Source organism: Myotis brandtii, unplaced genomic scaffold (assembly GCF_000412655.1).
Source record: "Myotis brandtii unplaced genomic scaffold, ASM41265v1 scaffold1234, whole genome shotgun sequence".
Classification (NCBI taxonomy): Eukaryota; Metazoa; Chordata; class Mammalia; order Chiroptera; family Vespertilionidae; genus Myotis; species Myotis brandtii.
In genome coordinates this window covers 558298-569932 of record NW_005354309.1, presented here as the reverse complement: position 1 = coordinate 569932, position 11635 = coordinate 558298, and positions in this window count along the sequence as shown.

The following is an 11635-nucleotide window of genomic DNA, read 5'->3' as shown; positions in this document are numbered from 1 at the left end:
CGATTGGCTGACTGGAGGGGGGGAGGGCGCAGAGGGCAGTCCGCGCCGGCGGGCGGAAGAGTGCGGGTTTCTGGGGACTCGGGGTTCTTCGGACTCTGTTTACCCTAGACTTCCGGCCTGACCGCCGCGAGCCCAGATCCTCTTTTCCGAGGTCAGGGCTGCAGCTGCGCGCCCTCCATCCTCCAGCCCCGCCATGTGACTCCACCTTCCACCGCCTCGCGTCTGCCTGGCCAACCCCACCTCGCCGGCTGAGACCCCCTCCTCGGATACCGGAGGCGTTTCCCTCCCCGCTGCTCACGTCTCCTTCACCCTGTCCTCGGAGGCCCCCTTGCTGCCAGTAGCAGCGTGGATGTCCCTCCTGATTTGAGTTCTCATCCTCTCCACCCCCAGTCGCTGTCCTTGTCAGAGAAGGAGATCCTGGCCGCAGTCCTGAGTGGCGGCTCTTACACCCATTTCTCAGAGAGAAACAAGCACAGAGGGTGCCAAAGACCCTTCCCTGAACCAAATTTTAGTCTCTGAGCCTTCTTTTCCACTAGCCTTCGACCTTGGCCTGTGTTCTGTCTTTGCCCAGTCCAGTCTGAGCAAAGACTCCTTCTACGTTAGTGGTTCCCATCGTGGGGCACACGCCCCCCGGGGGGGCAATTTGATTTTTAAGGGGGGCAATTCGAGAATGAGTTATTAACAGTGAATTTTTTTGCATTTCTTATGGTTCTAGGGGCCTCATATACAGTATATAAATATATTGTGACATATTTATGCATTTCAGTTCTCTTACATGTTTTGAAGCTTTATTTGCTATTTTTTATATTACTTAATATTATTTTTAAAACAATTTCTTAGTGGTTTCTTCCTCAGTACTTCAACTGTCCTTTAGTTCTTTTATTTTTCTCTTTCATGGATGCCATGGTCTTTGGAAGCTTGTTTAGACAAAGTTAATGGCCTTTTAGGCTCCCTCCACGTGAATAGGAGTTCACTTTTTGAATAATAAGAATTATATGTCACAGGGGGGCATCAGGATTCTAGAGATGCTTAAGTGGGGCATGGCCAAAAAAAGGTTGGGAGCCACTGTTCTAAGCCATCCCACCACCCTTGATATCTGATCAAGTTCCTCGTCCCTCATCTTTGATGCATATAAGTCCTTGGCCTCTCTTTAGCAAGAATTCTCAGTTCAGTTTAGCAAGAGTCCCTCTACCCTCGATGTAGTCATTTTCCATCCATAGACAACACCCCCTCCCTTGGCTCACAATCCCCAGCTGTCTTTGCTGTATTCGGCGAGGAGCCTGAACTCTCAACCCTGTTACAATCCCCTATTGCAATAGACCCGGCTCAAGTCTTCCTTGCCGTTTTAACAAGCGTCAGAATAATTTTTTCTTTAACAGGGGTTGAGTAACTTTTTCAGGTCACGGCACAAAAGGGCAGAGACAGGTTTATTTCTGGGGTCGGAGCCCTAACTGCTGTGGCCAGGGGCACGTGGCTACTCCTTTCTGAGTCTGAGAACGTATGAGGAAAGATAGATTCTCCCCCACAGGGCAGCTATGGGGATCCAGTGTGAACTAGTAGAGACAGCCTGGTACCTGGGAAACTGGGCTGAGGGATTCATCCTGCTGAGGGCATAATATGCAGCTGGAGGGAAATCGGGGGACTTGTGCTGACATGGAGGCATCGCCAGAGTGTCTATAATAAAGGAGAGGGCCCAGCCAGTGTGGCTCAGTGGTTGAGCGTCGACCTATGAACCAGGAGGTCACGGTATGATTCCGGTCAGGGCACATGCCTGGGTCGTGGCCTCCATCCCCAGTAGGGGGCATACAGGAGGCAGCTGATGAGTGATTCTCTTTCATCATTGATGTTTCTATCTCTCTCCCTCCCCCTCTTCCTTCCTCTTTCTGAAAGCAATAAAAATATGTTTTGTTTAAAAAGGAGTGGAATAAAAGGGATGTATCGTTGTTGGAGGGGATCATCAAGAAGGTTTGACTACCAGTTGGCCCTGGAGCTGGACCTGGACAAACGGGAGGCTCCTCACCTCTGCCCTGTCTTTGGAATGTACACTTCACTTACTGTCCCCTCAGTGGGGTCTGTGCCAAGGACACAGCCTTGGAGAGGAAGGTGTTGTTGAGAGTCTGACATGCTTGAATACGTGACTGGACCCCGTTAAGGCCTCTATATAAACGTTTAAGATTCTGGTGGGCAGGGGCAGGGCCTACCCATCTGGTGGTCATCCAGACAAGCCGCGCATGTAAGTCCCTTTGCTTATTAAACCCGCCCCGTTGATCTGGGTGATCTGCCTCTGCGGTCTCTCGTCGCCCTCTGTGTGGGGGCCAGTTTATAAACGAACAGTTGTATTTTATTGTGCCTGCTCAGCCCACCTATGTAAGGACTCGAGAGAAAAACGGAACTATTGGGTAGCTCAGAAAGAGAAATCTTAGGGTCCTTCCTGATTCCCGCATTTCTCTCACACCCACCTCTGGCTCATAAGCAAAAGTGGGCTGTTGCCCTATTCCCCATCGTCACACACCTGGACCAACGCAGTCGCTTCTGGTCTGTTCCAGGGCTCCTGCCCTCACCCCTCACAGTCTGTCCTCCCTTCATTGGGGGTTTCAGGGGACCCTGTGAGCACTTGAGTCAGGCCATGTCTCTCCTCTACTCAGAACCCTCCTTGGCTCCTCCCTCACTCAGAGGAAAAGCCCAACTCCTTCCCGTGGCTCATAGGCCCTGCGTGACCTGCCCCATTCCTTTTCTGCCCTCCCCTCCTCTCATTCTCTGCCCCCCCCCCATTCACTCTGCTTCAACCACAGGGGCCTCCTCGCAATTCCTCCAACACGCCAGGCACCGTCTGGCCTCAGGGCCTTTGCACTGGCTGCTCCCTCTCCCTGGAATACACTTCCTCAGATTTTTTAATGACTCTTCCCCTCACTTTACTTAGATCTTCAAATACTAAATTGCTGTTTTGTGCAAGATTTTCAACTTTACAAAAATATATCCTACTGTTCACGTTCTGTTACTTGATTCCATGTACTCAGGAACACATTCTTGAGAGTCATCTATGTTAAAGCAAATGGTTCTAGAACATTCCTTTTCTCTGCCTTATCATATTCCAACGTACAGATCCATAGCTCAAAACTTAATTGTCCATTCTCCTGGTGAAGGCCTGTGGTTTCCAATTTTGTTGTTAAGAGGAACTTTTTTTTTTCTTTTTTTAAGATAAGAGAGAGATCGGAGTTTATTTCTTTTTTTAAATTTATTTTAGAGAGAGGATGGGGTAGGGAGAGAGAGAAACATCAATGTGAGAGAGGAACATCGACAGGCTGCCTCTTGCATGCACCCAACCGGCAGCTTAGGTATGGTGCCTGATCAGGAATTGAACCTGCCACCTTTTTGGTATACACTCCGAACAACTGAACCACACTGGTCAGGGCACCAGAAGCATTCTTGTGTGTGAGAGGACATCTGGTTGTTTTCTTTTTTGGAAACCATTCCAGAACTTCTCTTTTACAGGTGCAAGTGCTCAGGCCCAAGGCCTGACTGTATGGGTTACAGAACAGCAAAGCAATTGCAATGCACAGTTCCGACGGACTCTTCTGCTGAAGTCAGGCCACTGAGTGGGGAGGAGTGGTTTCCTGGGGTTTCGAATGGGAATAATGAGCAGATACAGATGATCCTGAGAACTTTGAGTCCGTGAGTACCCTTCTCTGAAGAAAATTGGCCTTTGCATGTATGATTCTGTGATATAATAAAACATATATATTTGGTCTTTATCCTGGCACAGAGCTTCTAGAACGCTTCTTACTTCCAGAGGAACCAACCATGTGACTAGAAGGTTGGAACTTTCAGCTCCACCTCCACTCCAGGGAGAGGAGGAAGGCTGGAGATTGGATTTAATCACCAAGAGCCAGTGACTTCATTAATCGTGCCTACGTAATGAAGCCTTCACAAAACCCCACACGACAGGATGCGGGGAGCGTGTGGGTTGGTGAACACATCCATGTGCTGGGAGGGTGATGCGCCCCTACTCCACGGGGACAGAAGCGCCTGAGTCTAGGCCCCTCCCTGCCCCTGTTCGTCTGCATCCTCTACAATGTCCTTTATAATCAACTGGGACACCTCCGAAATGTTCCCCTGAGTTCCATGAGCCATTACAGCAAATTACTGAACCCGAGGAAGAGGTTGTGGGAACCCTGCGTGGGGACTGCTATTGGAGGCTGATGGGGGCGGGGGCAGTCCTGCGGGACTGAGTCCTTAACGTCTGGATAGTTAGTGTCAGAACTGAACTGACCCGGGTGGCGTCCACAGAAAACCGGAGGATCTCTTGGTGTGGAAACCCATACACTAGGTGTCAGAGTGTTGTGCGTAGGGAAACAGCTTTCCTTAGCCATGCATTAAAAACAAAACAAACAAACAAAGAAAACAGAGACAAAAAAACAACAACAACTTTCACCCTAGCCTGTTTGGCTCAGTGGGTAGAGCGTCAGCCCTCAGACTGAAGAGTCCCCGGTTCAATTCCAATCAAGGGCACGTACTTAGGTTACAGGATCAATCCTTGGGACCCTGGGGCAAGTGTGGGAGGCAATCTATCAATGTGTCTCCGTCACAAATATCGATGTGTTTTTTTTTCTCTCTGTCTCTCCTCCTTCCATTCTCTCTAAAAATCAATGGAAAATGCCAAAACCGGTTTGGCTCAGTGGATAAAGTGTCAGCCTGCGGACTGAAGGGTCCCAGGTTCGATTCTGGTCAAGGGCATGTACCTGGGTTGCGGGCACATCCCCAGTGGGAGATGTGCAGGAGGCAGCTGATCGATGTTTCTCTCTCATCGATGTTTCTAACTCTCTATCTCTCTCCCTTCCTCTCTGTAAAAAATCAATAAAATATATTTAAAAAAATAAAATAAAAAATAAATAAAAATCAATGGAAAAATTAATCCTCGGGTGAGGATTAACAAAAAACAAACAAACCAAAAAACTTTCACCCAGCCGGTTTGGCTCAGTGGGTAGATAGAGTGTGGGCCTGTAGACCAAAGGGTCTCTATTTGACTCCAGTCAAGGGCAGGTACCTGGGTTGCAGGCTCCTCCCCAGCCCAGGTCCTGGTCAGGGCAAGTGCAGGAGGCAACCAATCGATGTGTTTCTCTCACATCAATGTTTCTCTCTGTCTTTCCCTCTCTCTTCCACTCTCCCTAAGAAATCAATGGGAAAAATAAATAAATAAATAAATAAGTAAAAAATCAATGGGAAAATATCCTCGGGTGAGGATTAAAAACAAAACACGTTGCCTTAGCTGGTTTGGTTCAGTGGATAGAGCGTCGGCCTGTGGACCGAAGGGTCCCAGGTTCGATTCTGGTCAAGGGCACATGCCTGGGTTGTGGGCTCGGTCCAACGTGCAGGAGGCAGCCAATCAATGATTCCCTTTCATCATTGATGTTTCTATCTCTCTCTTCCTCTCTGAAATAAATAAAAATATATTTTAAAAAGCAACAACAATAATAAAACATCAACTACTCAGGCTAAGAAACAAAGCCTCACCACTCCCCAGAAGCTCCTCATTCCGAACCAGCAGAGTCATCTCTCTGTCCGCGGTCTGCTGTAGTCTTCATGGCCTTTATGACGACCTGACATCTCACTGGCCGTTTCTTTGGGCACCGACTTAAATGCCTGGCTTCTCTCCTAGGATGTCAGCTCCACGAGGCGGAGGGTCTGTCTGGTTCTCCACTGTGTCCTCACACCTGGAGTTGTGACTGGCACCTCATAGGTTCCAAGAAGCTGGTGGAAGCAGGGGGAGGGCAACCCCTTCACCCAGTTGCCAAACAGCCCCCCACCCCACCCCCTGCACCTTCCTCCTCTCTCCATCCCTGATGATTCTGGCCTTCCCAAACCGATTTTTAAAAAATATATATTTTAGCCCTAACCAGTTTGGCTCAGTGGATAGAGCGTCGGCCTGCGGACTGAAGGGTCCCAGGTTCGATTCCGGTCAAGGGCATGTACCTCGGTTGCAGGCACATCCCCAGTAGGGAGTGTGCATGAGGCAGCTGAATCGATGTTTCTCTCTCATCGATGTTTCTAACTCTCTATCCCTTTCCCTTCCTCTTTGTAAAAAAATCAATAAAATATATTTATTGCTTTTTAAAATATATATATTTTATTGATTTTTAAAAAAATCTTCACCTGAGGATATGTTTATTGATTTTAGAGAGAGAGGAAGGGAGAGAGAGAGAGAAAAAACAACAACCCATCAGTGTGAGAGAGAAACATCAATCAGTTGCCTCCTGTACTCGTCCCAACCTGGGATCAAACCTGCAACCTAGGTATGTGTCCTGACCGTACACTAAAACCTTTTGGTGTACGGGAGGATGCGCCAACCAACTGAGCCACCTGGCCAGGGCCCAAACCACTTTTGACCTTCTGATTCCTCTTGAGTTGGAAGCAGACCCAGTCCCTCCCAGGCACCCCAGTTTGGGGGGGGGGGGGGGGGAGAACCTGTCTTTTTTTTTTTTTTTTTCAGAGAGGAAGGGAGAGGGAGAGAGAGATAGAAACATTAATGATGAGAGAGAATCATTGATCAGCTGCCTCCTGCACGCCTCCCACTGGGAATCGAGCTTGCAACCCAGGCATGTGCCCTTGACTGGAATCGAACCTGAGACCCTTCAGTCCGCAGGCTGACGCTCTATCCACTGAGCTAAACCGGCCAGGGCGGGCCCTGTCTTTTTTAACGACACCCCAAGCCCCCACCTGTTTCTCCCCTTTCCCGGGCTGCCAACTTCTAACCTCAGTAATGACTCTGCGTGTGTCTGTTTAGTTCTGTGTGCAAAGGGGATGTTGTGGAGAGACCCCTCCCCCGCCGCCTGGGCCCCCTCCCCTTTTCCACTTAGTCGTGGCCACTCATGCAAGCAGGACCAGGAAGAGTCAGGGAACTTCAATTTAAAAAAAAGAAATACACACAACAATTTAAAAAAAGAGCTGGGCTGGTGTGGGTCAGTGGATTGAGCATCGTCCCATGGACCAAGAGGTCCCAGGTTCAATTCCCAGTCAGGGCACCCATCCGCAATGTTTCTGTCTCTTTCTCCCTTCCTCTCAATTTAAAAACCAATAAAAACATGCCCGGCTGGTGTGGGTCAGTGGTTGAGCGTCGACCTGTGAACCAGGAGGTCATGGTTCTGCAGGAGGCAGCCAATCAATGATTCTCTCTCATCATTGATGTTTCTATCTCTCTTTACCTCTCCCTTCCTTTCTGAAATCAGTTAAAATTACATACATACACACATATATATAAAGGAAAGAATTATAAATAAAAATCAATAAAAACATATATATATTAGAGGCCCAATGCACAAAATTTGTGCAAGAGTAGGCCTTCCTTCCCCTGGCTGCCGGCACTGGCTTCCCTCTGGCACCCGGGACCCGGGCTTCCCTTGTTACAGAGTAGGAAAAATTTTAGGCCTGCTTAATTACCTAGCCACCTTAGCAGCTTGACAGCCTGTGCAAAGTTTCTGGGAACTGAGCTCCCACACCTGAGCAACGGCCCACAAAGAACAAACAGATCAACACATCTGAACAACAGCCCACAAGAACAAACAGATCAAAATTAAGAATCGTCCTGACCTTTAAGTTACCCAGAAATCACTAACAGGAGGATGATGAATAGCTTGACTAAAACTACCCAATTAGCTTTTGTAACTTGGCTTTGCTTGCTGTGGGAACCTGAACACGGATGTAGTTGTCCCCTTTAAATATTGGACTCTGCAGATGGTCGGGGCCGCTTCTCTCTTGGGCTTCCCGAGTGGAGGAGCGGACACTGGCCGGTCACTAAAGGCTCTCTAAATTTTAATCAGTCTGGAGTTCTGGTCATTCTGTCACTCGTGCTCCACAACACCCTCACAGCCCAGGCTTTGTCTTTGTCTGGAAGGTAGTCGGGAAGGACATCCGGTCTAATTTCTAATTAGCACATTATGCTTTTATTTTATATGTATACACACACACACACACACACACACTGGTGGAGTGAATGGCCTGGGGAGCTCTGTGGAACCAAGCTACTGTCCTGTCTGCTTTGAAGGGCTGGCCATGGCCTTCTGACCTCAGCTTCCTCTCTGCCACTGGGAGTGTAGCAGCAGGAAGCCGAGGGTGCCAGATTCTTTAACAGCCAGCGGAGGGGAGGTGGGGCGGCCTCTGCTGAGCCCGGAGGCTGCGCCGCTACAGAGGACAGGATGTAGCTGGGACCCGGTGTCTACTACTTCAGGAGGGACTGACAGGAAATGATAAAGTGACTAATAATTTTAACACTAATGGTAATAATCCCAGTAATAATAATAAATTATAATAATAGCTCCATTGTCCTACCCTGGATGCTGGACCAGGGCTGGGTGCTTAGAACTCTTCCGTTCTTTCTTTCTTTTTAAAAATATGTTTTTATGGATTCTTAATTTTTTAATTAATTAATTTATTTATTTATTTATTGTTAATCCTCACCCAAGGATATTTTTTCCTCAACCGAGGATTTTTTTAGAGAGTGTGGAAGGGAGGGAGAGAGACAGAAAGGGAGAGAAACATCAATATGTGTGAGAGAGACACATTGATTGGCTGCCTCCCGCACTCGCCCCAAGGGCACCAGGATTCATCCTGCTACCTATGTACATGCCCTTGACCGGAACTGAACCCGGGACCCTTCAGTCCGGCGACGCTCCAACCACTGAGCTAAACCGGCTAGGACTATTTTTATTGATTTTAGAGAGAGGAAGGGAAAGGGAGAAACATCCATAAGCTGCCTCCTTCACGCCCCGTGCTGAGAATCGAGCCTGAAACCCAGGCATGAACCCTGACCCGGCATCAAAGCAGTGCATGGGTCAACACTCAACCATTGAGCCGCGCCGGCCAGCTCTCCAGTTCTTTTAAAGTGGGACCAGCCCCCGTATCTGACAGCTGAAGAAAACAGAGGTCATGGGAGCTGCTGGGAAGGTTGGCGTGCTGCACCCTACATCACAGAGTGGAGCCCAGCAGGAAGGCTACAGGTCACCCCAACAATGGTCCGTTTTGCCCAGGACTGCAGGGGATTCCCAGACAGGGGACTTTGGGGTGAAAATTGGGACAGCTGGGCAAACTAGGATAATTAGCCACCCTTCCCTAGTGGGTTTCCAGGAGGAAGCTAGAATCAGGGTTTTCCCCGGATTCCAGAGGCCTGCAGGAAGTGGCTTCCCCAGAGCTCCCAGGAGGCCAGGGAAAGGCCAGGAGTTGGTGAATTAAAAAGAAAATCCCTTTGCATCATTTTGAATTGGGAGGTTCAGGAAATAGCCCCTCCCCAAAACAGCCATGAGGTTGGCTGGGAATCCTTCCAAGAAAGTGCCACACCCTGTGGGCACGTGGGCACGTGTGTGAACACACGACCTCTGGAAAGTTCCTAGGAGCAGGCCCAGCTTGGACACTGGGGCTGGTCTCAGGTGCCAGGGCTGACCAGCAGACCCTGAGGGACCGATGAAGGATTACGCTGACACAGGTTTCTGTGAAAGAGAGGGCTAAGGGACTGCCTCGCTATAGGAACCAGACAGCCTCGAGAGCCTGCCTCTTCGGGCTTTTATTGTAACAGCAGTTTGAGATAAGGTTTAACATTTAGATACCATCAATAAGGTAAGCATTCTTGGGAGGACACATGCGTCTGCAGTGTCCTTTAAGCAAGGATGTCTAAAGATTAAGCATAAAGATTACGGTAAACACCCAGGGTCTGCATGTGCACAGACTTGTTTGGAAAGGTCAAGGAACAATTAGGGGCGACCGCCTTCAGCCAACTCCCCTAGGCCAGAATTTCCTCCTTACAAACTTTCCAGCCAAGTCTTCTGTGCTCCCCCACGCTCGGGGGGAAACAGAGGTATCACACACACAAAGACCGGAGCCAGAGGTCTGGGTTCAAATCCCTGCTCAGCACTGTGTGATCCTGGACAGTCCTTGAATCTTGCTGTGTCTCAGTTTACTCCTCTGCAAAATGGGGCTAGTCATAGCCCCAAACTCGGAGGTAATCAGAGTCCCAAACCATGTAAAGAGTTTAGAACAGAACCTGGAGTGAACTGAGTGCTATTATCTTTTTTACTTTTATTGATTTTTTAAAATATATTTTTATTGATTTCAGACAAAAAGGGAGAGGGAGAATCATTGATCAGCTGCCTCCTGCATGCCCCTCACTGGAGATGGAGCTCGCAACCCGGGCATGTGCCCTGACCAAGAATCAAACTGTGACTTCCTGGTTCATAGGTCGATGCTCAACCACTGAGCCATGCTGGCTGGGCTTGATTTTTTTACCGAGGGGTTGGGGGGGCGGGGTGGAGAGAGAGAGAGAGAGCGAGAGAGAGAGAGAGACATTGATTTGTTGTTCCACTTATTTTTTAAAATATATTTTTATTGATTTCAGAGAAGAAGGGAGAGGAAGAGATAGAAACATCAATGATGAAAGAGAATCATTGATTGGCTGTCTCCTGCACGCCCCCTACTGGGGATCAAGCCCACAACCTGGGCATGTGCCCTTGACCAGAAGAGAACCTGGGACCTTTCAGTCCACAGGCCGACGCTCTATCCACCGAGCCAAACCGGGTAGGGCTGTTGTTCCACTTACTTATGCATTCATTGGTTGCTTCCTCTATGTGCCCTGACCAGAGATGGAAACCAAAACCTTGGCATATCGGGACAATGCTCTAACCAACTGGGCTAACAGGCCAGGGCCTATCTTTTTCATTTAATGACATTTCCTGGCAATCTTTCCTTTCCACTCTATATAGATCTATTTTGTGGGAATGTCTTATGATGAAGTACTCCAGGCATTCAGAAAGGTGCAGAAATAAATAAAAACATCATCTAGGCAAAAGGTGGAAACAACCCAGGTGTCCACCAACAGACGAAGGAATAAACAAAATATGATACACACACACACACACACACACAAGGGAATACTATTCAGTCATAACAAGGAATGGAGTTCTGACACATGCTACAAAGTGGATGAACCTTGAAAACATTATGTTAAGTGCAAGAAGCCATAAGGACAAGTATATGTGATCACATTGACATGAGATCTCTAGAGGCGTGACATTCATAGAGAGAAAGTAGATGGTGGCTGCCAGGGGCTGGGGGAGAGGGGTGGGGAGTGAGTGTGTAATGGGGACAGAGTGTCACTTTGGGAAGATGAGAAAGTTCTGGAGATGGATGGTGGGGATGGTTGCACAACAATGTGAATGCCACAGACCTGGACACTTAAAAACTAGTGGAAATGGGTAATTTTCTTTATATTATGTGTATTTTATCACACGTAAAAAAAAAAAATCAAGGGGCCCTAACCGGTTTGGCTCAGTGGATAGAGCGTTGGCCTGCGGACTGAAGGGTCTTGGGTCAAGGGCATGTACCTTGGTTGGCTCGATCCTCCCCAGTAGGGGGCGTGCAGGAGGCAGCTGATCGATGTTTCACTCTCATTGATGTTTCTAACCATCTATCCCAGTGGTCGGCAAACTCATTCGTCAACAGAGCCAAATATCAACAGTACAACGATTGAAATTTCTTTTGAGAGCCAAATTTTTTAAACTTAAACTATATAGGTAGGTACATTGTTATTAACTTAATTAGGGTACTCCTAAGCTGGCCTTTGCTAAAAACATCCTCAATCTGATTGAGGTACGTT